The sequence below is a fragment of the Larus michahellis genome, chromosome 1 (assembly GCF_964199755.1).
Source record: "Larus michahellis chromosome 1, bLarMic1.1, whole genome shotgun sequence".
NCBI classification, from domain to species: domain Eukaryota; kingdom Metazoa; phylum Chordata; class Aves; order Charadriiformes; family Laridae; genus Larus; species Larus michahellis.
Window position 1 is genome coordinate 97079715 of NC_133896.1, and position 27160 is coordinate 97106874.

General features: G+C 42.9%; 1 protein-coding gene across 23 annotated transcripts in view; it reads left to right on the top strand.

Moving 5' to 3' along the window:
* Positions 1 to 27160, top strand: part of ZBTB20 (zinc finger and BTB domain containing 20) — a 487918-nt gene that overhangs the window by 291908 nt on the left and 168850 nt on the right. Inside the window, exon 1 of one of the 23 annotated variants that reach the window (XM_074594555.1) lies at positions 8953 to 9160. The exons of the other annotated variants lie outside the window; for them this stretch is intronic. The gene's annotated coding sequence lies outside the window, so the exon portion shown is untranslated. Of the gene's footprint in view, positions 1 to 8952; positions 9161 to 27160 lie in introns of those variants that run through there. 23 annotated transcript variants of the gene reach the window in all.

Below are 27160 nucleotides of genomic sequence, written 5' to 3' on the forward strand. Positions count from 1 at the left end.
ATCACAGGCCTGCACTGGACATGATATGGGTTCCTGCATCGATGATACCATGTTCTCAAATGCAACATAAGTTTGACCTTTCAATCCAACTGGACATCTTCCTCATCATGACAGCTATTTTCTTCGTGGTTTGAGCTACTCACAGAGAGAACTAAGTCACAGAGCTACCTCACAATGTCAGAGTCATTGAATAGTGTTTTGAGTGTGCTTTCCTGCTAGCTATGTAGTGGCTCTATGCTCGCTTGACAGGTTTTCATCCTGATGGTTTTTGTAATGGGTTTCTAGCCTGTAAGGAACTCATTTTTATTCTGCACAGCCCTTGGTAGAAGCAAGCTTAAGAAAAGAAGATGTACCTAGAAGAAGGGAGGAAGGTGGGTTTGGTCCTCAATAGGTAGGTCTAGTGCTTTACCAGAAATCTGGATGGGATCTCTTTTTTTTTTTTAACATGGTGAGAAAGCACTACTGGAAACAAACGTACAAGCAGAAAAATCTTACTAGACTTTCTGCGTTACTAGAAATCCTATCCAGGTCTTTTATTTAAAACACGGTCAAAATGAACCGAAGAACAGGAGCTGTATTAGCTCCTTTATTAAAGTATTCCTTTCAGTGTCTGTCAAAAATGGTCACATGGTAAACATTGAACAAAAATTTGAAATGTTAAAGGAATAAAACTCTTCAGGGAATAAATTATTTTTACAACTGGCCAATATAAAATAATACAGTACAAGTCTCTTAAAGTAGTAATTGATAAAGGAATAAAACTGCTAAAAGAGTATATTTTTCATTTGCTGGAGCTAACTGTATAATAGCACTCAGCTGTATTTAATCTCTAGGGGCCTACAGAACAGGCACAAAAATGAACGTAACTTAAAATCGACGTGAGTGATCTTTCATGAGATATGCGCTACCTGCTGCCTGCTGTCAACAGCCATGTTACTGCAGCAGTCCGACTCACTCAGCCCCACAGTACTTTGCCGTTACGAGACTTTTTTTACCTGGATGTTAAGTAGGTAATTCCCAAGGTGTCCCTATTAAGTGAAGAAGAATGACTCTTCCAGCCTGACACCTGGGGAAACTGAGATACAGAGAGGACAAAGCCATTGCCTTGGGTCAGACTGGTTTGTTCTACCATGTAATGTGGCTGTAATGGGCCTTGGTCCTTCCACAGAGTGCTGGATGAAAACAAGCTAGAATAAAAATTTTGAATTATGGTTTCACTGTGTACTGCAAAACAGGATTTCAACTGTGTTGGAACCAGGTCCGTCGGCTTCCTACAGTGCGCACGTGAATGCGGTATGGAAGCCAGTCTCAATTTTATATTAGTGACTGGTTAATTAAAGAGCTGTTACAGTATATGATGGAGCCATGTGTGCGGGCTTCAAAGGCTGACCTCACATGGGCAAAGAGAGCATCCCAGGAGGGAGAAAATTCTCCTGCCGTGTGGCTGTAGTGTGACTCCTGTTTGCCTTAGAAACAGGTCTGTCCCAGAAACTTTTTAAACTTTCATTGAGGAAAAGATAAACTTTTCATTAGGTAGACACATTCAGAGAGATTCTTGGTTGAGGAGAGTGGAAAGAAAGTGGACACATGGTAGAATGCATTAAAATGGCATTTAATTTATCCTTCTTAGCTCTTGGTGGGTCTTTGAGAAGCCAAGTGATTTTTAGCTCATGCAGGCTTCACCCAGCAGTGTTCTCTCCCCAAGGTCTCTTACCTGTTTTTCCATCCACTGTTCAAACCGTCTGTCCCTGAAGAACTAGCTTGTTCTTGAGATGAGTTGCACTAAAGCAATTGTACAGAATTAGGCTTTTTAACTGTGTCTGTCTACTAGTGTTGGGTTTGCTGGTGCTTCTCTCCCACCACCTGTGAGCTCATTCTCCATTGATTTAATCACAAGTAAAACCAAGAGCTTTTATCTGAATAGTCTTAAATTTGGGGTATATTTTAAAACAGAATCCTTCTCTCTATTAAAGTTCCGAAACTACCTTCTTTTCATAATACTTCTTTACAATGCTATTGACCCAATTGTATTAAATTTTAAAGACGTTTGAAATTTAGAAATAGATCTACATTTAACAGCATTTCTGGTTTTGATAGCCCCTTAAAAAAAAGGAAATAACTGGCTTTTTTATTTTCTTGCACTGTTTACTTTGTTTAGTTCTAGAGGAGAATATGCAAGAAACTTTGATGAGTGGGTAAAAAAAGAAGATGGTAAAGGTCCTTTTGTAAAGCTCTACCCCACACATACCCTGTGCTCTTGCATCTTGGAGTATACTCTCCTAGCCTGTTCATTGTAAACAGACTGAATTAATTCAGGAATAGTAGCATGCTCTTATCAATAATACAGAGATAGCTTTCCTTTATAATCCACAGTATCAGTTACAATTCTCTCTCACTAATTATTTTAGGTTAGAAATTGTTATACTTAGAGACCTGGGAGAATGAAAACTTAAAAAAAAAAAAAAAAAAGCTAGAAAAGAAGTTTTTTTTTTATGGTGGTTTTAAGCATATAGAAAGAAGTGAAGAAAGAGAGCATGAGAATAAACAGCAGTATTCCGAACATACCCGATAATGTATTTTGTTTCTGCCTCACTTCAAAATGACCCAAATGAATGTTGTTTAAACTTGGCTTATTTTGTAGCTACCCTTGAGAGTCTGGTGATAAATCAAATGCCAGACAAGTTAGTTCAGCAGTTTCAAAGTGGTGTGTATACATAACATACGTAGACTGAATATCACTTGTGCCTGAAGCTCACTATTTTTCTCTGTTGAGATCTGTCTCCATTCTCATGGAAACCAACCACTGATTGACAGTAATGCTGTGAACTTCCACTTATTAGCTAATGCGTTTTCACTGACTTTTCATGAAAATAGGAGCCGAGCAGAGTATTATGGAATATTCATGGAACAGAATTCCAGAGAAAGAGGTCTCAGGGTCAGGAGGAGGGAGGGAATGGGAGACAGATGCCAGATTGCCTGTAGAGAGTCCAAGCATGTGTTTTTGTTTGTAGCAATGATGCACATGCCTTTTGCGGGTGCAATTATTGCTTCTGCCTTTGAAAGTTTCACCATAAATCTGTTTCTCAATCTCCCTTCATTTTTGACCCAAATTAACCTCTTCTCCACACAGTTCTGTTACCTAACCTCGGTTTCTCTTGGGAATATCTGTACACCACCATGCTGTAGGTATTCTCTCCTGAATTTTAGAGATCACTCTGAATTCAAATCTGTTTCTGGACAGATTTAATTCATTAAGTATTTCTGTCTTTTCATGATTTCATGCACTGGATTTTATATTTCACTGAGTCATTGCAACGAACAACACCACATGAGTGAAAAAAATCATTCGCCCTTTATTTTTGGTCTCTGCCTACCATCCAGCTTCAAGCAAAGGCATACGATCTCTAAGTAGCTGAAAACTGAGACCTAAAGTATTTGAATATCCATTTAACATATCGTGACACTTTCCTTTTAATCTATCAAACGCTTAAAAATCTGATTTCTCTTGTTCTAGCAATAGCTTGTCTTACTTGAGTGACACCTCGGGTCTAATGAAGCTGACTGCAGGTGACTCACAGCTAACTCTGCAACAGATGTGGGGTGAAAGCTTTTAGCAGCCATGCACCTCCAAGTGGGAATTCCCAGCCTGTAGTATCTGTGACATTGATACTGCGCTATTTTCCCATGTCAGACTCCGGCTTTATTGTGGACCTGACAGGTTCAAAGTCACATAAGCTACGTCTTGTCGTAGAGTGCTTCAGAGAAGAGGGATTTAAGTGTATGAGCATTTATTAGTTTTATTTAGGGAATGGACAAAAAATTGCGTCTCAGTATCCTTGTACTCTTAGGGAGCTTTGCACCTTCTGTGAATTTTCTAACTTGGGCCTAATCCCGGGGCTGGGATGCTAGCAAACGTGCTTCAGCTTGCCAGGTGAAGAGACTACAGTTAAATACAACTGCTAGTTGTGCGGTATCCGACCGAACTGAATATGTATTGGTCTGAAATATAGTCTCGGTTACCATGAAAAGCTAAATATCAGAATACAGAGTCACATCATACTATGCACAAAGTCAGGAACTTTCTGTGCCCTCTCCTTCTGGAAGGAGAAGCTCCGTGATAGCTTAGGAGCTTGTTTGGGGGAGAAGTAGCATGTTGTCTACAGTTTTCCCCAAATGCTTGAGGGAATGCAATGCGCAGGACTGACTCTGGGAGAGTAAGAGCTGTGGAATAGCTCAAAAATGCGAGCCTTGCGCTGCTGGGTAAGTCAAGGAGGGTCAGATGGGTTGGCAGAGTTTCGTGGTTCCTGGTGTGCTGCCCACAGTGGTTTGAAGTAACTGCAGCCTGCATCAGTTCTGTCAAACCTGAGTGGTAGACTTCATCCCACGTGGGATGCAACTAACTAGAGTTGGTCACTTGGGATAACTGTTGTGTGTGGATGCCCGTTGTCCTAAAGGCACCGTGAGCTTAGCGGGTTCCAGCCAAGAGCTCTCTGCAATGCTATTTATCAAGAAAGCCATTCTTTTGAGCTGGAGGTGTGTATCTGGCCCTCAAAATAGAAGTAATTTAAATGTATATATATGTATTTTTATTTATTTTATTTTATATGGGGCGAAGTTGCCTGAAGCCTGTTTATTAGTTAATAACCCCCTCCAGGTTACCGTCTCTAATCTTGTAATGAAATTGAGTTAATAAATCCAAGATATTATTAAATAAAGTAAGTATTTAATATTACTTGTCCTCTTTGAATCCAAGTTGCAATACAACAGAATTTCATTTTATAAATAACACCTTTCGTGCTAGCACCACAGGGCATGATTCAAAAGAATCTAAATAGAACATGAATGCTGTAATCAAATGCAGACCCCAGGAAGGCAGATTAAAAAGGCCTGTTGCTGGTTAGCGCAGCAGACAGGGTAAGTATAGCGGGTCACAGCAGAAAAGCTAGTTACAAAAACAAGGGCACAATCAAATGAAAATTGTTTGCTTGCCTGCTCCAAACCATGACTGACTGCTTCTCTGTCCGTGACCTATTTTTTTTAATAAAGGAAGATTTTGAGAGGTTGTTACATTTTAATTGCTTTGTACTAAACAAGACGACAACAAAAATCTCAACTCTGTCTGCATCTGGAGGACGCTAGGAGAATCTCTATTTACAGATAGAGACGCTACATCTGGAGAAGACTTTTCCACTAGGTTTATATCATCTCTCTCTGCTTATCTCATCTGTTTGCTCCCGCTGCCAAAGGCTGTGTATCCCCTCCTATAGAGGGGAACATACAGCAGAGGGGAAAGCTGCAGGGAACTGCCATGAAGCTCCCCTTGCAGAGACCCTGCAAGTGTTCAAGTGCTGAGGGCAGGACTGGCAGGAGTGAAGGAAACTGGTCTCCAAATCCTGTGAAGCCCAGCATCCAGAGGCAGCCCTGTTATGGCCTGGCTCCCCTCGTAGCGCTGCCTGGCCTGCTGCACGTGCCTGCCTCTCCTGCCCGCACCCTCTTGCTATCTTTCCTCCTGGAGGGTGTCACGAAGGTGGAGCAGAGGTTAATGGAGCAAAAAGCAGAATTAACCTCTACGTGCTTATCTGCAGCTGCTCCCGAGGTCCGTTCGCAGCGTGGCCTTTCTCTAAGCGCAGAGCTTCAGCTGCGTGGAGGGATGCATGGAGGCGAGGAGAAAAAAGTCAGGGTCTCCGAGCCCTCTCTGGCCTCTGCTGGGGTTCTTCCCCCTTTCTTTGCTGAGAATGGGGGGGAAAGCATCGGCCTTTTTGAGGCTTGTCCTCCCTAGGCTGATACGAGGCAGGCAAAGAAACCCTTAGGTCATAGTGTTGGTTTTAAAAGCATTCTGTTTAGCTCTCTATTTTGTGTGCGTGCGCAGATATGTAGAATTGCAGCCAAATGCGTTCAGTCTTCTAGTTCAAGGGCAAACGGCCAAGTCAGGAGGTGGAAATAAAACTCTGATGATTTTATTTTTATATATATGTGCACGTGTACAGATGTATACATTTATATTTGTGTGTGTAACACTGTTATGACTATTATTACAATATATTATATAGAGAAAGCTTGTGTTTTAATTAGGTACCACCTCTGAGACTCCCAATTATTTGAATATAGGTCCCAAGAAGAAGGAACGTCAGTACAGTTGCCTCACCAAGCTATGTAAACAATTAAAATATTTCTGTAGGCAGTCTGTTGCTTTTACTTTAACAGGTAGGATCAAACTAGCCTAATGCAAATAATGAATCGCCAAAACTAGTCCATAAACAGTATTGCAGAAAGAAAAAAAAAATAAACCTTCCAGAGTGGTCTGCTGTACTTAAGGTAAATGAAATATTTAGTGGTGGCAGCAGCAAAAAATGAAATATGAGATCTTGCATCCCAAGTTATTAGTGACCTGTTAAAAGACAGGCTGAAAAGTGCCTTTACCAAATTAAAACTTTGAAAAAGGGCACAAATGGGAAATGTCAAAATAAAAAATCGGAGGAAAATGATTGTCCTCCTGGCTCTTATTATTTTGCAGTTCTGAGGCTGCGGCCACTGTTAACAGTAGTGAAACAAGAATGGCACAATTCAGTCTCCTGAAATCTGTAATGGAAATAGTCTGCGCTGACAGGCAGCCAGTTGGAATTTTCTGAGATTTTGATCACAGTTGCGTGATCTGTTCGCTGCATGTGTTTTTTTTTGTTTAGGCTAATTTTCAGAAACTTTGTCGGCTTTTTTTTTTTTAAATATAGCATTCAATTTGGTTCTCTGCTCCCTGGTTTTATAGTACAGCCATCCCTAATGCTTAATGATACTAAATAAAAAGAATGTCAGAATGCTTAATTTAATGTCTGCTATTGATCTCTGGACTGTTCAGCAAATGACTTATTAAACACAGAGGGCCATATACTGCCTTCACTTCCATCCACATAAATACCCTAAAGGCAGTAAAGGAATTGGGAAGCTAAGGTCAGTTGGTCAGCCTGCTAATTGTGTTGCCTACTTCGAAATGTTGAAAGTTTTCCTCGGCATGGGCAGGAATTATTTTTTTCGAATTCCGTTCCATTATCCTATGCACGCCACTCTGCTCTCTGAGCACCTGGCTCTCTGGACACCTCTCAATAATAAGGTTTCACGTGAGAGAGTTCAAATTTGTCTCAATTTTCTTAAGTATTTCTGGCAATGCTAGTAAACATGCAGGTAGTGAGAGGTGAATGATGAGCTGATTCGTAACTAAGCAAAGCAGTTCTTAGCGAGGTCAGATCAGCCAACATCTTCTCTCTGTTCCCCAAAGTCCTTTCAGGCTTAGGGATCTCTTTGGTATCAGCACGTGTGAGCTAGATGGTCAGATTCACAATTTGCCAATTAGTCTGGCGAAATCGATTAGACTCCCCTCCTTCCCACAGCTCCCCCGGTGCTGTATCGGTGATGTCACTTCTCCTCTGTCTTCAGAATTCTCTTGAAAATGCTTCCTTCTTTTATTTTATGAAGATCCCCTTGGTATTGTAGATCTAGAAATGCTTTAACAGTAGCTTCCCCAAAAGATCTGAGCCTGAAGGAGCTGTGATTTACTATAAATTTTGCATTAAGGGCTCTGGGCTTTTATTTTCAACCAGACTTCAATCTTCAGCTTGTCTCTGCCTTACCCACCTGCATCGTCGACTGATTGTCGCTAACAAGAGTCTATGACAGCATTGCTTTGCCAGCAAGAACACACAGATGTAAAACTAATTATTTTAAGAAACATGTTTTCATTTGTGTCTTGCGAATACGGTAGTCCTCAGGAATTTGACAGATTAGGCAATTTTTTTGAGATTTGGGAAGCTGAGTTTTGGGGTGGGCACTATATGCATTCAGCATTGCGGCTCTGTTTCAAATGGAAGAGTCCCCTGGAAACAAACTGCAGATTGAGACTGCCAGGACGTTTTCAGTTATCTCATGATCTTTTAGTCTTTTGCCCCACTTCTCCTCTGAAGTAGGCCCTCACCTGCTGCACTCTGCTTTCCTACTCATGACCCAAAACACAGCATTGCTGAGCACCTCGGTTCTCATCAGCAGTCTGTGATCTTCTAATGCTGGACATGCGAGGCAGGTTTAATAAGCTCCTTAATAACAACTTGTAGCATACTGGTTTCTCGGGCCATCCCCCATTCTAGGCCTCCAAATGTGCTTGATAAATTATTTGAATTACTCTTTCAATCGCCATCTGTAGTTCCTCATAAAGAGACTGCTATTTGCCGTGCCTTGTGCCAAATCATGCAATAGTTTTTTGCAAAGCTAGGGACTGTACTGAAATCACCGAACTCGTGTCACTTGTGAGCTGCAGTACGATAACATGTTGGCTTTAAGTAGACTACGGTTGCGGTCTTGTGAGATGAGAATGAAGGCACTGGAACTCCATCCCACAAATAACAAAAATTATTGGGAGGTACGACAGAAGTTCATGTATCTCAGGCTTCTAAATACATATATAAAAAATTCTTACTAAAATGCATCATAAAAATGCACAAAATTTTCATATTATGCATAAATAAATATACACATGTATACATTCAGATCTACACACACACATATATATACTGTGAGCTTCTCCTCCTTCCCCTTGCCTTGAACTTCTTCCCTGAATGTGTCCTCATGGCGGAGCGATGATCAGATCTAAAGAAATTTAGCGCTGCGTGAAACCTTGGAATAGTGACATCTGTTGAATTTGGACAGTTTTGTTTGTCTACTGGGAAATCGCATGAACTTCCCAATATATTTTTTTAAGTTCGCGTTGCCCTCCTCCTCTTCTCCCCCTCATCCCCCCCCCGCTTCCATAAGGGAGGGTAGCTCCAGGAGACATGGCTGCTTTCTTGCTTTCTGGTGTGGTGTAAAGTTTTCCGTCGAGAGACAATAATGTACATTCCTCTGGCAGGACGGGATGGATTTTTTTGTTTCTCTTGCTGTTGTTTATTTATAAGACATTTCCTCTTGCTTAGTGGAAGTTTGATCGTAAGAGGCTCCAGTGATTTTCCTTCCCACCTCTCCCCTCCCTAATTTCTCTGCCTCGGCACTCGCTCTGGAACGGAGCGAACTCAAAAAGCCCATCGGCGCAGGGCGCGCTTCGCAGCCAAGCCCTGCCACTCTCCAGAGACTGTGAGGTGATTCTCCTTCGTCACCGCTTGGACCAGGAACCACAGCCCTGGTGAGTGGTGAGCTCCCAGAATTTGATGTGTCAAGGCTTCTATTCTCGGGGCCGCCGCCGCGAAGCAGGAAATAAAGGTTTTTTTTGTTGTGTTTTTGCCCTTTTTTTTTTTTTTGCCTTTTTTGCCCTTTTTTTTTTTTTTTTAATATAAAAACAAAATCAGCAAGAAGCACAGAGGAATATGGAGCTTGGAAGCAGAGGCTGCCGAGCTGAGGGCAGGGGGGCTGCGCCCGTCCCCGCAGCCACCAGCGGGGGTCAGGCTGGGCAGCCGCGGCCGGCGGGGGACCGGGGAGGGGGGGGGAAGCACGGAGAGGGGGGAAGCAAGAGAGGGATGGGGATTGGGGGGGGGAAGCAAGGGGCGGCGGGGGGGGAAATGTTAATCCTTTGCTCGGAGTTTCTGTCTGGCAAGTTTTCATGCCTCTGTGTTCTGAGCATTTACATTATGCTCTGAATACCTGATTGCCCAGCCAAGCAGAAAAGAAACTCTACAGTGGATGCATAGTAAAAGAAAATGCTTCTGTGGAAGCCACCTCTGGGAATAGGAAGAACTAGTTGGTTTATAGGCTGCTGGTCCTATAAATTTGAGGGGGAGGGAAGCGTTGGATTTTTAATTTTTTTTATTTTTTTTTTTTTAACTCCCTCGTTCCCCTTCTGTTCTGTTTCTCTCTGTATGGGGAATGGACAATCAGGGAAAAAAAAAAAAGTACTTTGGAGAACTTCATGTACAAAATCTTGGATGCTAAAGAATTGGGCGTCCCGGCCAACATCAAGGTACTTATGCAGAGTTATTTCCAGTTGTTGGATAGGGAAGCCGGGGCGTAGAAGGCTGCAGCGATGTGCTCACGGCCACATGGGAAAGCCAGTGAAAGAACAAGGAGAAGGATGTACATCTCTAGTTCCAGGCCTAGATTGCTCAGGGTCTCCTTTTGTCCTCTCCTGCCCCGTGGAACGTATCGCTTCTGTTAATCTTTTACTGCTGTAGTGCTAAAGAAGGCCAGGGCAGCGTGTGGGCTGTTCCATTCATCCTTCATCATCTCCCATATTATCTCACTTGAAGAAATGAATCATTTCTTGACTAACATTTTCTGCTCTTAATAAAGTAGGCATATAAGAAATGCAGGGTAGCAGTCAAAATATTTGCATTTTGAGGTATTATCCTGTTCTTTGAAACGTGTCCCTGGCAAAAGAACCATTGTTTAATGGCACCCATGTATCTCACGTGGAATAGTAACTGGGAAGCATTCTTCTCACCTTTGTCTTGCTGTTGAGTTGGGTTCATTCAGCAGGTGTATCAACAAGCTTGTCTCTCTGGCCCCCAGGGAGACGGCTCCTTTCCAAATCCTGCTTCATCTGCATGTCACCTGTGACATACAGAGGGGTCTGGTCACCTTTTCCCTGGTTTTATGCCCAGTGAAAGCCATGAGGACAGTATGTAAAGGCTGGCACCGAACGGTCTGTCACTGGAGTTATCGGAGGCTTTGACGTTGACTTCAGACCTGAGCTCGGTATCAAATTACATCCAACCCAAATGAAAGTACTTGCTATTTCTTATAACCAATAAGTAAAGTCGTGCAGGATTTGGTGGTTTTACTGCTTGGCAATTTTTTCAACTATTTTCATTGGTTGCGATCTGTGTGGGGTTCTCAGTCCCTCCCGCTGCTTCAGTTTCGGCCTGAAGTTTCACTGAGCCTGAAAGCTTCAAGTGGAAGATAGACAAAGCCTCCGAGTTTCATCTGGTTTTGCGTCAGAACCATAAAGAACCGTGAACTCCTCTTTTTTTCATATACAAAACCGTAAGTTGACCTCAGACCTTTTTCAGCACTGAGCAGCGAGGGGTTAGCTCTTTCTCTTCATTCCCTGGTGCTGTGGAACCTCTCTCTGAACCTAAACGAAATCACCAGCTCTTAACAAAACCCGCAATTAAGTTGGCTGATCCCCTCAGTAAAGAGTCTTACATACACATAGAAATAACCTTCCCGTACATCAAAGCCCCAATCCGAATGGTCCCGGCTTTTGACTAAATTGATGTTAAGATCCCGACTTGGCTGTTGCACCACCTTTCCGCAGTGTACTCAAAGCAGCTGGCAGATCAGAACATCCCAAACTTTCAGGCAGTTCACATCACAGATAGAAACATAATGGGTTTTTTTCTTTTCTCTAAATGGGCTATACTGAACGCCCACACACACTTTTGGGTCTGATCTTTGAAGCTTATCTCTGATTTACTTTCTCCCTCCAGGCAGTGTAAGTCTGAAAGACATAAGTACTTCTGAAATGGAAAGTTCTCAAAGCAGAGTGCTAAATGTCTGAAACTTCAAACTTCTGCCTGTGTAACACTTGTTCTCTGGATATACTGAAGTCAAGGGCTGTCACTCTGGTAACTTTCACCAAGAAGGCAAAACAATGTTTAATCTCTTTTTTAAGAGTCTCTGTTGCTCTAAACCTCTCGATGTTTAAATTATTTAATTAATGTATTTATTCGGCTAGTCTCTACGGTAGCAAGGGAACTTGTCTTCGCTGGTATTTATGTACAGCAATGTGGAGAAAATCAGCTGTCTTTCTTACTATGGTATAAGCTGCTTACTGACTGTAGTCCAAGGTTATAATTGTTTGTCTATGGTCTAAAATCATTAGGGTGAAAATCTGCAATTTCAAATCATATTTTAACCGTCTGTTTAAACACTCTGGGATGGTAAGATGATAAATTGTCTCATTAGTAGTAGCTTCTTTGTCTACTGTGTAGTAGTTTACCATAGTTGCTTTAAAAAATGGAGGTGACTGCACGCGGTCGTTCTTTTATAGGTGGCACTGTTTGTTTCTGGGAGTAGCCATCTTAGTTACAGCAACCCTTCCAACTGGTAATCTCAAAGTGCTTTGCATGCGCCGCCGAATTAAACCTCCCTCTTTCACCCATAGATAAAGTGGGAAAGGTGTCATCTCTTGCCTGAGACAGGCAAAGGGAAAATGGTAGTCTTTTGCTCACGTTCAAGCCACCATTTTATACTTTTGGGGAAGAAAATATGTATTTGTGTAGCTGAATCAAAACCACTGTTTTCTGCACAACAGTTTTGTTTGATGTGATGTGCTTGTTGTTCTGTGAATGTTCTTGCATCAGACAAGAACAAAGCATAGAAAAGGATGTAACGATAAAGGTACACAGATTCGTAGGTACTGGGACACTTCAGAAGTAACAAGAACTTAAGCTATATCCAGAGACAATTTTTGCAGTAAAAGTACATAAAAGCAACTGCCTTGTTTTGAGTATATTGCCCGTTTTAAGGTATTCTACATTTTTTTTCTTATTTTATATTCCAAGCCTATCTTTTCCAGAAGTTGAACGGCAGCTTGCTTTCCAGGGTCACAACATTGACACAGCACTCATTTCCCTTCCTGTAAATCTGAAAAGAAAGTGAAACTTGATTTTGAATTAAGTCACATGACAGGGAATCTTGTGAGAGTAAAACGGATCTGCAACTTACTGAGGTAAAGCAGCCACTGACCACAGATCGCTAATTACCAACTGCAGAGTTGCGTTGTGACATGGAACACTTGAACAATGAAGTCATGTCCTCGGCTAAAGGATAAAGGAATAGCAAGGTGTACGAACAGTAAAATGAAGATTCTTCTTCCTGTCCTGGGCTGGGAAGGGGTATGGATGAATAACGTAACGAGAACGGAGGGAAACGAAACGGGCTTTAGGAGACCTGAATCCCAGATCCACCACTGTGTGATCTTTACCTCTATCTCTCACTTACCCACCTGTAAAATGGAAAGTGTTTTTCCTGCCCTCACAGGGCTACAGGAAAGGAAAACTTGATCAGAGTTAGCCAGGCTCAGGCATGCTTAAAAAAGAGCCTGTGAATACAGCGCGTAGATCCCCCCGTTGCTGCCTTGTTTGTTTTTTCCTCTGTGCATGCTTCAAGTTCCTGGAACCGAGGCGAGTTCCAGAGCTAGCATGGGTCTGCGCTGCTGGCAAAACAAAGCAGGTGCAAATTACGGTGGAAATGAAATAGCTGGTGCTTTGAGGCGGTGGAGTGCCCAGTTCACCTCAGGGTATATGTCTGCGTTCACAAAACATGGCTATCACACACACCCTGATTCATTAGATGTGTTATCCGGCAAACAAGAAGCCTAATCATATTTTAATGGGAACATTCTTATGATAAACTCTGCTTTAGTGAAACTCCGCATATAGTGCAATTTCTCCCGGCCGCGTATATTACACGGTGAAGAAAAGCTACCCCGCTGCGTATCAGAAGGCTGTAATTTCATTTAGGGGTTCTATTGACATCGTAAACTGCAAGAGCAGAGCTCAAGTGGCTATTTAAGTCATAGGAACTTCAGACTGAAATTACTGCCTGGCAGTAACCGGCCCTCCCCCCACGGGCCCCCACGTACGTACTTCATGTTTTCATCCCTCTGCCTATAAATAATAAATCTCTTCAGCGGTGTCGGAAGAGAGCGGTTCCAAAATACCGGCGTTATCCGCCACCCTCGCCGTCGGTGGCGCCTTCCCGGCAGGGAGGTGAAGGAGCAGGAGCCCCAGGCCATGAAGGTGGGACCATGCCCGAAGATAGCCAGTGCTCCGGGGCTGCGGCTCCGCTCCGGCTCGGGAAGCGTCGCCCAGCTGCGAGCAGCGAAAGGTGAATGTGCCCGTGCTCACTAGTGAGGCTGTTTGTTGCCATCATAGCTGACATGCCTGACCTTTCCCACTCGTAAGCTGTAGATATCCACCCTGGCGCGTGTGAAGATAAATGCACCGTGCCACCTGCGATCCGCGAGGCTACAGCACATCTGCTATTTATACAGCGCCTGGCTGAAATGGCTCCCCGCAGCCCCAGGACTTGCCCGGCTGCTGGGGGAGAGGGAGAGGAGACAGCCGGGGGGGAGAGGGCTCCGCGCTGCCCCGGGTCCGTGCCTGGGAGAGCAGAGATGAACTTCCCCGCGGTACGACCTGACACACCTGAGTGAAAAAAATTCCCCCTTTTTTTATTTTAACGTTTGAGTAATGCACAGAGCAGCGCTCACACGGACAGAGGTTCGTGTATTTCATCTATATGGGCTTGTTTCAAGAAAAGAGCGAAGTCAGAGAGCATTTGCTTTTGATCAGGAAAGCGAGGTTAACGATTCATTAGAGCTTGTCAAGAAACCTCAAATTTAAACCAGGCACAGGAAGAGACTTTCAGTAGGACAATGGACAAGAACCATTAGTTTTGTGCGCCGTAGATACCCAGCCTAGGCATTTTAATTTGGCTATCTGAAAACCAAAGCATCTCAAGTTCACATAAATGTTAATCTTTGTTTCCCTTATCCTCATTTTTTTCCAGATAGCGGGGAAAAAAGTATTTTTTGTACTCAGTGTTTCCGAGACCTTGGTGTGTAAGATAGGTGTTAAATTACCAGTGGGAACAGGATTTATATTTATTTATTTTCTCTGAACCAGCTTGTCCCTTCATACATTTCATTTAACAGAATGATGGTTCACCATGTTAAATTATAAAAAGCACTCAGTTATATTATTAGTATTTCCATTCTTTATAAAGGAAACTTTATTTTGCTTTTGGACCTAGCTTTTTCCTGGAAAATCAATTAAATCATTGCATCTCCTTCTTAAATGCCACCATCCTGTGATTCCTGAGACCGTGGTGCAGCTTAAATGAAACAGCAGCTTTGAAATTAAATAAGCAAGGTTTATATAGTTATTAGACATGGCAGACTGCAGTAGCAGGGCAGACTTTTCTGGTCTGAAGGTAAGCTGTTCACGCTTGCATTTCATCTGACTTTGAGCAATAAACTACACTTCGGAGTCTGGATAGGCAGTTATCCTGGAGAATATGCTTTCGATATTCTCCATGAATCTGTGAGAGCAGCTTACACGCAGGCATACAGCAGAAATGGGAGAAGTGAATTTTGAACTCTGTGTTGCTGACTCTGGGGGCTAGGGCTGCAGGTATCAGTAGCATTTCTGCTCGTTCTGCTTCTGTCCTAAAAGGCTCTAGCTGGGTCTTTTTGTGCCGTTCCTTACCCATTTCCCTCTGCTTTATGGACTTCTGAACCTTGTTATGACTGAAGTTACTATGCTGGCTGTGTGCATACTGCAAGTGAGAAAAAAAATCGAAGTCCACAAACTGTGGATAACAGCAGATCCCGCAACAGAGTGAAATCAAAATAGGATGTTGTATGCCAAGACGCAGAGTTCTCATGGTCCTTATCTCTGTATGGAATAACTGGAAGTGGTTACAGTTTCCTTCATTTAGTATAACTGAATGTATCGAGGGCTGAGTATCTTCAGGGAGATATTGACTGCCTGATGGCATGCGTCCTAATTTCAGGACGTGATGTCCTGGCATGAAGATAGGGTAGCCTTTTGTCCCACTCAGTCTTGAGTGCCTGAAATCTAAAGCTATGTTACTGTGTTGGTGTCTGTCCAACAAAGATGTGTGTTCTACTTGTACCATGTGGAAAAATGAATAAAATATCTAAAGTTAAAAAACAATTCATAAACACCATATGCACATACATACTGCATGCACAACTTCTCTTTGAAAATATTACAATGGGACACCCTTCCAGATTCTGGTTGTAAAAGACTGTAACTTAATTTCTGCTACAGGTTTTTAGTCAAAAAAAATACTGCAACAGAGTCTGTTTTCTTTCAAATCAGAAAAAGTATAGTAGAATAGAGAGTGTTCTTTAAAATGAAGTATTGATCTGTCTAAGACACAGTGCTTCTAAAGCTACCGACCTCTTAACTTGTAGGTGCCAAAAACTAATTCACACTTGGGGATACTGAGGCAGAAATTGGTGAGGTGACTAATCTAACAGCATGCCCTGATGGAGTCTGTCTGACTCCGAGGCCCCTGCCATAGCTGCTTTGATTAACTTGCCAGAAGAGCTGGCGTAGCCTGGATGTGGATGTGGGAGTGAAGGGCTCTGCAGGTCCTCGAGTCACGTTGTGGAGATGAAGCTTGCTGCTTGGGAGCCGGAGCCTCTTAGAGCAATGGATACCTGGCCCTAGGTGAGGAAAGGGGCTGCTCCACAGCTGTGGAGCACCAAACTTCTTGCAGCACGTACCTTTTCGGGGGAGGCAACGTCGTTTCTGCTGAATACCTGCTCATCCAAAAAAACGCAAAGAGGGGCTTGAGTGCTCTTTTGGTCCCCTCTCCTTTTTGCTACAGCAGTACCATCGTTTGTGTTGCTGGCATAGAGCTGCGGTGTCTTTGTACAACAGGAGAGAAGCTGTGGCGCTGGGTTAGAAATGAGATGGATGACACTGCTGCAGCAGGGAAAGAAGAGAGAATATCTTGACGCGCTCTTTCTTCCCAACCCTGAGATCTGCATCTGGGTTTAATATTAGATAGGATCACTGAGGATAATTGTGGTTGGCAATTTTTACTTTTTAATGACTTAAAATGACCTGTGATGTATTAGGCTCGGCGGTGTCGCTCCATAGCATGGCTTCCTTGTGAGACTTCCTGCCTCCGCTAGAATGAGGGGTGCCAATGGTACCACTTCATCCATAGTGCTGCTTTCAGTGTGTGGTACCCTGCCGTGCAGGGAATGCTACAGATGTTTTTACTTTAGAAATATTAGTAGTCTGTCTGATATTATATCAATGGGACTTGCTGCTCCATAAAATTGACTGCTCTGTAGAGCAAAGACACAAGTACAAGGGCAAGCTGAGTCATTGGCTGTATTTGGATGTGTTTTCGTGTACTTTTGTGGGGAAAAGACGTATACTTGACAGGAGGAAGGCTAATTCTTCTCTGTCAGTCAGTGGAAGGCAGAAGGTTTAGTGAGAAGAGATCAGATGGGCTTGAATGAATTTTGTAATTCCGAACGTATCTGGGAAATAGAGCTGAATGATGTATAGAGAACTCCTCTGTCAGTGTGGAAAATTAGAGATTTGAACAAGATGAGTTTAATACTGAAATGAAACGAGAATTTTATGATTAATAGGGTCTGGCGGAGACAGCATACTTATATATAATTTTGGAGGCTTGGGAAGTGATCTTTGGGTTGATGTGGGTCTGAGGGCTTAAGGGGAGAGGGATGGCCCCACAGGGAAGCCCAGCTGGCTTGTTTCTTTTCAGTGAAAGACCCAAAACTTTTACACAGCAGGCCTAAAATGGAGGAGGTAAATCTTCAGTTTCAGAGATTCAGAGGATCTTTTAAAATATTTTACAAGGTCGAAAAGATAAATTAGGAATAAAATGTGTGTTGAGCTGAAACAGGGTTTTGGTTCATCTTGTCTTTAGTCCTGCTTCTGAAACAACTACCATCAGTTGTTTCAGGGCAAGACGTTTTCCTTCTGGATACTGCGTACTAAACGCTGGACATGGAGGCCAGGTTTTGTGACCCCTGCAATGATCATCCTGCATCCTGAAACATCGCTTTGTTACATTACCTCATAAATGGCAAAATATGCAGATAGAGGGAATTTGCCTCGTCTTACATGGCTACAGATGCAGCTCATAATCATTAAAATTACTCATTGGCCTGTGAGGAGAACATAAAGAAAATTATTTTGTAGAAACTAACAGAAAAAGATAAGATTCACAGCTCACTTGCTATCTTTATTCTAGGCAAATAATTAGCTGTTTTATTATATTCTAAGGAACTTTGGAAACTTGGGTTGTATCCTCCCCTCAGGACATGGTGACGTTCTGTATATTTTGCCTTGCGCACTCCTATTTTGAAATTTTCCTTCAGAGTGAGAATTATTTCTCCTTTGAACACCTTTATATCTTTTCCCTGTGTAAGAGAAAAGCCATGTTCCCATACCGATGTTTTCTGACTTACAATTACCCGTGTGAAGTCAGCAAACACAGAATAATTACTTCTAATGCAGAATTTGTAATAAGCAAGTTTTATTAGAAATGGGGAAAGTGCAACTCTGGTCTTTGCCTGCCTTTCTCCAGAGTCCCGTCCTAGTGCACTTTCCTTTAGATGGCACTCCCACATTAACTTGTGTACGACCCGAGCAGCTGTTTGTGATCTGTCATCTGTGTCTTGAAATATGATGGAGAGACTTAGAAATTATATTAATTGTGGTGTCCACATCCTCTGTTCATTAAAAGTTGAAAATTGCTGTTCAAATATTTCATAATCAAAAATTAATCCCAGTCTACCTGTTCCAAATCATATATTACGCCCTCTGGGAATGAATCCCAAATCCCTGTTACAATTTGGATGCTCTTTCCTCTGGGTATTGATTACAAATTCTGGTTATTGTTCACATACTTTGTCATAGGGGGAATTAATCTCAAGTTCCCGTCTACTGTTCTGGGACTGAAAGCTATCTATAATTAAGATTTTTCTATTAAATGGATATTGACGATGAGCTTTTCTGTCTACATTTTTGGGGTTATCTTCTGGCAGGGAAAGTTTGTCTCAGCTCATGGAGAGATTCTTCTGGCTGAGTACTCTGCCCACCAGTTTCCAGGCCACTGTGAGCGCAGGCATTTTGCAGGAGCCGGTGGCATAGCTGGGGTGTTCTCTAATGTTGGCATTGGGTAAGAAGGTGCGAATATTTTCACAAGGACTCGGCAAAGTGGAGCAAATAGGATGGCGTGGCATCAGAAGTGTAGAGGAATATGTGAGCGTGCAGTATATCAATCGTGAAGTGCCCTACAATTGCAAACCAGTTGCCACATAAAATCGTAACAATCTTAGTTATATGAAAGGGGGGAATAATTTGTCCATCTTTTTGGCAGTGGGTAGAATAAGACCGAAAATACTATGGTGAGGGGTAGCAGTATAAAAACACCAGAGAGACTATGTATTTTTGATGTGTGAACCTGTGTTCTGTCTGATTAGTTTCAGCAACTTTGACTACAAAACCAACTGCTATTATTTCCACGTAGATGCAGTCATTTTCCATATAACAATGCGATGCACAGAGAATAAAATTCTTCAGTTCCGTAGCTGTGTCTATCCCTGTTTCTTCATGGGTGGAAAATGGGATCAGAACAGCCCCGAATTTCGGAGAAGCTGGAATCTGGACCTCGGTTTTCGTGTTTCAGATCCACCGCTGCTGCTAATAGACATGGTGTTTCCAGTGGCAACAGTTGGCTCACGCGTTTTTCACACTTCAGAAGAGATCCCCGTTTCCTTTTTTTTTTCCCTCCTCTTTAGCAGTGGGCAGCCCTGCAACCTTTTGATCATACCGACTTTGTACATTACATGACTGAACTCAGCTATGCCAAACATCCTTTTAGAAAGTTTGACATTTGTGCCATTTGAAAAAAGAGAGGGAGAGAGAAGGAGAGAGGGGGAAGAATGAATCCTGGCGGCTTCCTCCTGCCCTTTTGATTAAGAGTGCAGTAAGTCAGCAGAAGAGGTGGGACTTCTAACAATCAGGGGGTTGTGCGAGGCAGTTGTGATCTGCGATGTACGCACACACATGCACGCAGAGGAAAGGAAAGAAAAAGAGGGAAGGTAGACAGGAGTAATCAGAAATTACTACAAAAAATTAATTAATTGATGGAAAGCATACGGTGACAATCAAAGAGACTAGATGAGACAAAGGAGGTGGCCTTTGATACTATCCTAAACCAGGTGAAGGAGGTTGAACTCAGGAAGTTCCAAGGTCCCTTTCAGACCTAAATCATTTTATTTCTTTAACACCTTTGTTCCCATTCACTCCCTTGAAAATGCTATTTTGTGTGTATATTCTGTTCTGTTCTCTTTTATTCTATTCAATTCTATGATAAATTTTATGTAACCATTAATACTTCCAGTTCTTCCAAATTTTTGCCCCTCTGTTATCCCAGTCTTGGAGGTGGTGCAGAATTTATGGAACTGAAATGGCTGTTGTAACATCAGCATGCAAAGAGAACGGGGACAAGACTTAGCTGTTCTAGTATTTGCAAAAGAAGACAGGGAGAGGAGGCTATTGCGTAACTTTGGACAAGTCATAAGACTTTGTTGTGTTTCTAACTTAGTCCCTTCATTTACTTAAAATGACAAAGGCTCATTGGGAAAAAAAAAAAAAAAAGCATTGCAGTGAGTTAGAAAATAGCCTAGCTTTCTCCCTTCCCAACACGTTCACTTAGATTTATGCTACATTTCAGAAATTTTAGCTTTCTTTTTCTATTTCCCCAGAAAAGAGACAAATCTTCCAAGAAATCTTTGTTACTGGCTGCCGTGTGAGGTGGCCTTGGAGGAGACGGTGTTTGCATTACCCAGGGTTACATGCCACATTCCTGGGGAGGGAGGTGTCAGGCAGGCTCTGCGACGAGCGTGTGGTCAGGACATGAAGTGACCCAAAGGGGCATGATTGTGTCGTTATTGCAGAGAGTCCGGTTAATCGGCCCTTGTGAGGGGCAACTTCGTGGCTTGGACGCATGGGTTTCTCCATGTGCTTCAGGGAGCATCCCACCCGGCGCTCCACTTCAGTCTTTAGACTGAAGCCCATCTCTACGGAGGTATAGGAGAAGGCTTTTGTAAAAGGGGAATACTGAGGTTTTTTACATCTTCCTTCAGTTCAACCAGTGCTGGCCTTTGCTGAAGATGTGCTACTGGTCTGAATGAATCGCCGGGTCAGTGTTTTGTGATAGCTCCTGAGTGACTATTTTTTAAAAAGAGAGAGAGGGGAAGAAAGGAGACAGGAAAAGGGATGTGTCAGGAGAACTAGCAGGCCAGAAGGGGCAGTAACGTTAGACAGGCTCTTTAAAAGTCCAAAAGAAAAAGTACTGAGTGTTCTAAAGTAAGTTTGCAATGATGTGTAAAATAGTTCCCTGTGTGAAAATCTATATTGATTTTTTTTTCTTTGTTTGTGTAGAGATTGTTCTCGGAATAGAAAAGCTTTGACATTTTGCCTTCTCATGTACTTAATCAGTCATTTGTGTCACTCTTACACGCACACGTGCTCTGTCTTCTCTCTGGCTGTCGGCAGAGGATGGCTACTTGCTACTTCATCCAGATCATTTGTACAGCTACAGCTAATGGATAACAGTGTTGGAGACCCTCCTGCAACTCTGCTGGTCGTGGGATGTATGGTAGTAGGGAAGACATGATTTGGATGGTGACAAGAGTGGATAGCACAAATGGCTGACTGTCCTAGTCCATGATACAGTTGATTGCCACGTGTGCCAACTGACAGAAGTGTGTTGGCTTTCGAAAACCAAAGACTTCTGTGTCATCAGGAGCTGGAGGTTACTGTCAGACTCCTTACACTTGTTTCCACTTGGCTTTGCAGTCAGAAAGGTAGCTTTGGTTTTTGAAAAAAAATATTTTTTTTTTGCTTTGGCAAAGGTAGTCACAAATAACCTGACTGACAAGATGATGTGGAAACAAGCGCCTCTTGAACACAGCTCATGCTAGTCTCCGTTCTTACAGTGAGATTTTATAGCTGCTGTGGTCAGCAAAGCCTCATGTGGCCAGAGACAGAGAGAACTTAGGGGAACAGTTTTTAGTGAAAAACATTGACTTTCCTGCAGTGAAAACGTGAACCACAGAGTCTTACTGTGCCACAGACTGGATCTTGCTTCTTGGCTTTTCGTACAGCACTCCCTTTTCTTGTCAGGATGTTCTCAGCTTCTCCGGGTTCTCCTGCGGCAGGCCAGGCTGTTGTGGTGGCGGCAGCTTCCCTTGCTCTGTCAGCGTTGTCCAACGGCTGTGCTTTTGAGGGGGAAGGAGGCAACCGGCCAGGAGCTGGGCGCACTGATGCTCACCCTGCTCGGTGTCATTGCATGGAAGAGAAATCCTGCGGGACAGCCCAGTGGCAGTGGGGGCGGTTGAGCCTTGCAGGAATGAGTGCTTGCGCGTCTGGGAACAATGGAGCAAATGGCTCGTGGAGCCCCGCTTCCAAGTGGCTGTGTGCAGACGGGCTCGCTGAAACCGTATTTTTAACACAGTTGGGTATAAATGGCCCATTTTTACCTCTGCATACATCATCTACATCATCCCTTCACTTCCTTCCTCTTTAAGTGATGTCTTATGCATAGATTTGTCATTTACGCTCCAACTGCATTTTGCATTATTACATTTTAATGATATTTGAAGTTCTTTCATACATATTTGAGTTCACTGATATAAATGAAAAAAGAGAAATAATCAGCATACTTGGTTTATCTGATGGCATAAAAATGTTATATCATAACTTTGGCAATTTCTTGGATAAGATCAAGCACAACATCAAATACTAGGAGAGGGTCCAAGTACAGCTGTCCATCTGAATGGCTCTAAAGTTGGGGTCGTTCAAAGTCAACAGCTGAACTTTGCAGTTTGGCCCCGTTTGTACCTCAGAGAAAAATCATTTAAGCAATTTTACCCCTTAAGCTTTGTAACTTGTGGGTTTGGTTAAAAAGAAACTGAGATCTGAGTCGCCCTTGACTCTCATTGTCTTTTTGTGAAAATGAACTTCTCATGTATTGGCTTTGTTTGAGGATGCTCTGCATGATCTAGAGGGTCTAACCTCCTCCACCCCGTATCTCCTGCCGACTTAGGATCTGTTATAATCTGTTAGGAATCTTGAGGCTTGAGGGCAGAATTTTGTGTAGGGATAAAAGATGCTTTCATGTTGGTGCTGTGGGATATTTTTTTTTTTTTTAATTCTTTCTCTCCTTCTCCGTTTCATGAAAATTCATTAATCTGTGACATTTAAAGACTCTGTCTGAGAGGTGTCTGGAGCAGCGGCCGGCTGCATACATCAATAGTTTCTCAGAGTCTGGCACTCTGTCAATATTTGGGGGCCTCAGTAACAGCACTTAAATGCACTGCCTGCCAGCCGTCACGCTCTTAGCATGTCTGTAAGAGTCTGAATGAGCGGATATTAGCACGTCAAGTCCTTTCACAACTGGCAACACTTTAGAGACAAACTGCTTGGTAGGTATCTCTCCTCTTCCCTCCCCTCCTGTTTTCTGGCATGTCTTCTTTGTTTATCTGATGTGATTTATGTATTTACACACAAATATGCATCCTGCGAGGAGGCATCATAAATCCTGAGGCTAGAGGTGGTATTATGGCATAATCTATATAACAATGGAAATGGGCTGAAGCTGGATTTGGACCCAGAACCAGATTAAGCTTGGGTTGACTCCTGGGCCAGTTGAGTCAGGAACAGAGTTTTGTTTGGATTTCATGGTGCCAAAATCTTTAGAGTTTAGTTCCAAATAATGAGAATCTTGGACAAAAATTTCACAGGAAGTGCTACTGTGGCAATATTTCAACCAGCTCCAAACCAGAAGTGGAAAACAAGCCATTTCAAGACTTGGGTTGTATTCAAATCAGAACTGTTAGAGCAGGTTCAAAATCCAGACCTTCTGTTCCTTTTTTTAATCCTATCCCACTGCATAAATTGGATTCACAGCTGAATATTAGTCTAGATTACCCGTGAAACCTCCCTTTTCAGTGGAAAAAAAAAAAAATCAGGGAAGCAAAATACAATTTTTTCTTCTTTCCCCTGGTGGAATAGGAAGTACAGTAAAAGAAATTTCGATTCACTGACATTTTTTGCTGTATTGTGTGTGTGTGTGTGTCCCCTTCTATTTGGTTGAAATGTTATGGCCAGAGAGCAATCAGTGTCTTTTATCACGCAGTCATGTTTATTCTCTCTTTACCCGTCGTGCTTCACCTCTTGCTTGTTTTGTTGCTGGATCTATGGCTCTGAAACCAGGTTGTCTAGAGAAGTGAATGGCCACAGTGTCTGGAAGTTTGGATTGGCTTTTTAGAGCTGAACTGTAGGCAGAAAACTGCGTCTAAATGCTTCCATTTCTAAATCTCCTTAGAATATTCTTTTTTTCACCCTATTTTCCTGTCATGTATACAAAAAGGAGATAAAGGGATGGGTGCAGAGTGAGCCCTCCATTAGGAACATCTTCCTAGCTGAATTTTGGGAATAAACTCTTAAAAGAATAAATCTGAACTCAGAAGCTCTCTGAAACCACTTCCTTATGATTCCTACTTCATAAGTCCAGTAAAACAGCCCCTAAGCTGGGACCTCCAGCACATTCTTCAGTGCTAGCTTGAGTCAACAACTTCTTAATCCTTTTCCAATAACGTCCAGAAACTTTTTTTTTTTTTCAATAAACTTCCAACCCTCTCCTGGTAACGCCTGCAAAAATTTGGCATGATAACAAAAGAGACAAAATTATTCTGCTAGAACTACCTTGCAAGAGTAAGACACAACAAAAATAGCTAACTACCCTTTCTCAATCATTTCTGTGCTCTTTTTAGCACTCTCTGATCTGCTGCCTTTATCTTGATTTTTCCCTTACTCCAACTACAGCTGCATCTGATCTCCATTTTCCTGTTTGTGTCCCCAGAGCACCTGCAGTTATACAGTGTTTTATCACCTGTTGGATAAAAAGGAGAACCCTGTGAAAGTTTACAAATGTCTCCGCAGAGGCAGTGAGTAACAAGGGATGCATTTATCCCTGCTACAGGCCAAGCAGCAAAGGGAAAATAAACAGGCTCAAGGCTTCTGTGAATACTGGAGATGCGTCTGGCTAGATGGCAGCAATGGCCAATAAGTACAGACAATCGACAGGGAGGAGGCTTTACTTTTAATTACAATAACTGTTCATTTCACATGGGGTGGGGGCACTCGTGTGCGGAGGGGAATGGCCGACTGCAAATGCTGCCCTTGGCCAGAGCGTGGTCGCCTCAGCAGTGCCCGGCCTGCCCTGTCCTCCTCTGGCAGCCCCCTCGCAGGAGGCTGGGGGCGAGGTGCCGCCTTGGGGGCTATGAAACCTCAGCCGTGTCACTTAGACGCCAGCAGCCCCCAGGATGGAGAAAAGTAGCGTGGGGTTAAAGCTGCGGTGGGCCACCAGGGCGGCTGGGGCACCCGGGATCGGGCCCGTGCAGTGGGAATAATCTCCCTGTGTGCTCTAGAGTTGCACTTTCTCGGTCTGTACTTTGCGCTGCCTTTTACAGTCTCGGCAAAGTAACACATGAGCTTTCCGTAACCCACGCACCTTTTGTACCCAGGGAGCACATCTCAAGGCATAATGGGGCACATTTGCAACTCTGTCCCCAGTGTTTTAAAAACGTGACTGACTTTTTTGTCAGCGACAGCCGTGTGTGCTCTGAGAAACCTCCCCGCCCCCAGCTCCGAGCGCTGCGCGTCGAAGTTGAGGAGTTTGGAACGTTGCATTCGATTCTATTTCTGTGGTGTTTATTTTCTAAGGAGCTCTAAAGTTGTCTTTTGATTAAGCAAGTTGGCCTTGCGAGATGCTAGGTGTCTTCAGACCAGAGGCAGGCAGACCTCTTCCCTTCAGCCTCGCGGGCTGTCTCCACCTCTGTGCAGACGTTGAACTTGCATTTCCCATTCCTACCGGTGACAATTGCGTACCTAAAGCCCTGCACAGAGAATTTGGAGGTTGCCCGTGAGGCTTTCCACTAAGCAGCTCTTTCAATCCAGCTACCTTTCCTTCCCTGGAGGGATGAGAGGATTTGTCCCCAAATAATGGGGGTACAAAAGTGCCGAGGGGATCTTGGGTTTCAGGCTTCATTCAGTACGTGTCCCTGTTGGTTCCTGGTAGCTGTAAACGAGATGCTTTCTTTGAGCGCTGAAATTGATGAAGCAGGAAAAATCTAGACTCGTCGTCCGTTCATATTTTACCTCTATTAATAAGTAATTAATTAAAAAAGAAGCTGATGTTCCCATGATGGGCTGCTAAATATATGCAAGTGAAACTATTGGCATTAAAAAGAGATTTGACTGCAGTTGAGCAGTTATTTATATTATAGTAAATCATATAGGCCCCAGTTGAGACGAGCAATCTATTGTGTTAGGCACTGTACAGACATGCTGTAGGAGGTGCATCTAACCCCGACGAGCTCAGAGACGGCGGAGACAAAGTGTGGACAGGGAGACAACCATAAAGAAACGAAATAATAACTCACCTTGGACACAAAGACAGGGGCTGAACCAAGAAGAGAATGCAGATCCCCTGCCTCCCTGCTCTTCTTTCATTAAGTCGGGAGCCGGTTAACTCACAGTTCAGCCCTTAGATTTAGACCTGGGTAAAACTGTTGAGTTAAATGTTTTGTTTGCTGAAATCTGCTTGCCTCAAATACAGGTTAGCCAAAACTATGGAAAAAAATAAACTGAGAAAAAAAATGTAAAATAAATGTTTTGGAAAGCCAAAAGGTTTTGTTTTGATATTTCTAAGCTAGGTGTCTGTTTGTGGTTTGGGTTTTTTTTTTGTTTTGTTTTTGAAACAAAGTCAATTTTAATTCAAATGTATCGAACACAAGCAAAAAACTAGACCATTTTGTTAAACAGCTAGGTGTTTTCTGTGTGGTTTTTTTTTTTTCCTTTCCATTTTCTCAGTTTGGTCAGCTAGCCAAATAAATCAGTTATTTGCACAACTGTAATTCTAATTAGAATGTTGGGCCCTGGGGACTTGGGCTATATATTTCAATACAGTACATATTTATAATACCAAGTACCCTGCCTGGTACTCCATATATAATAATAGCAAGCAGTCCAGCGCACTGGGGAGATGCGGGCACTGGGGAAGACCCAGTGCCTTTTAGCTCTTCACATTTTTATTTTCAGTTATAGTAGTATTTTGGAGGGTATTGCTTACAAGATAAAATTTGCATTTATTTGAGCAACTCACAAATGGGATTCACTGCAAAGCTATCATTAAAGGGAAATAAAGCAGAAGAAGGAACAAAAGAGACATTCTCAGCAAAGTCTGACACGTAGACACTTTCAGAGATCCTTGTCGCCACAGGAAAAATGCCGTCTTCTTACTCTACCACCTCCCCCCCCAAAATCCTGAAAAACAAGCAGATAAGTACAGGGGCTGTTCATGAAGTGCTGCGACTCAAACGCTCTTCAGCTGTATTGTTGTCTATTTCCAGCGTTTCTACCTTACAAACAATTTAGTCATTTCTGTGTGATCGTTCCTAACTTGAAGCAGTTTCCTCTCATTCCAGTTCAAAACCACAGTGCCCATTTTCTGTGAACGACTTCCAAAGGGGGTTACTCTGGCATCAGATATTCCTGAGGTGCTTCTTGCTTGTGTAGGTGTTGCCACTCTT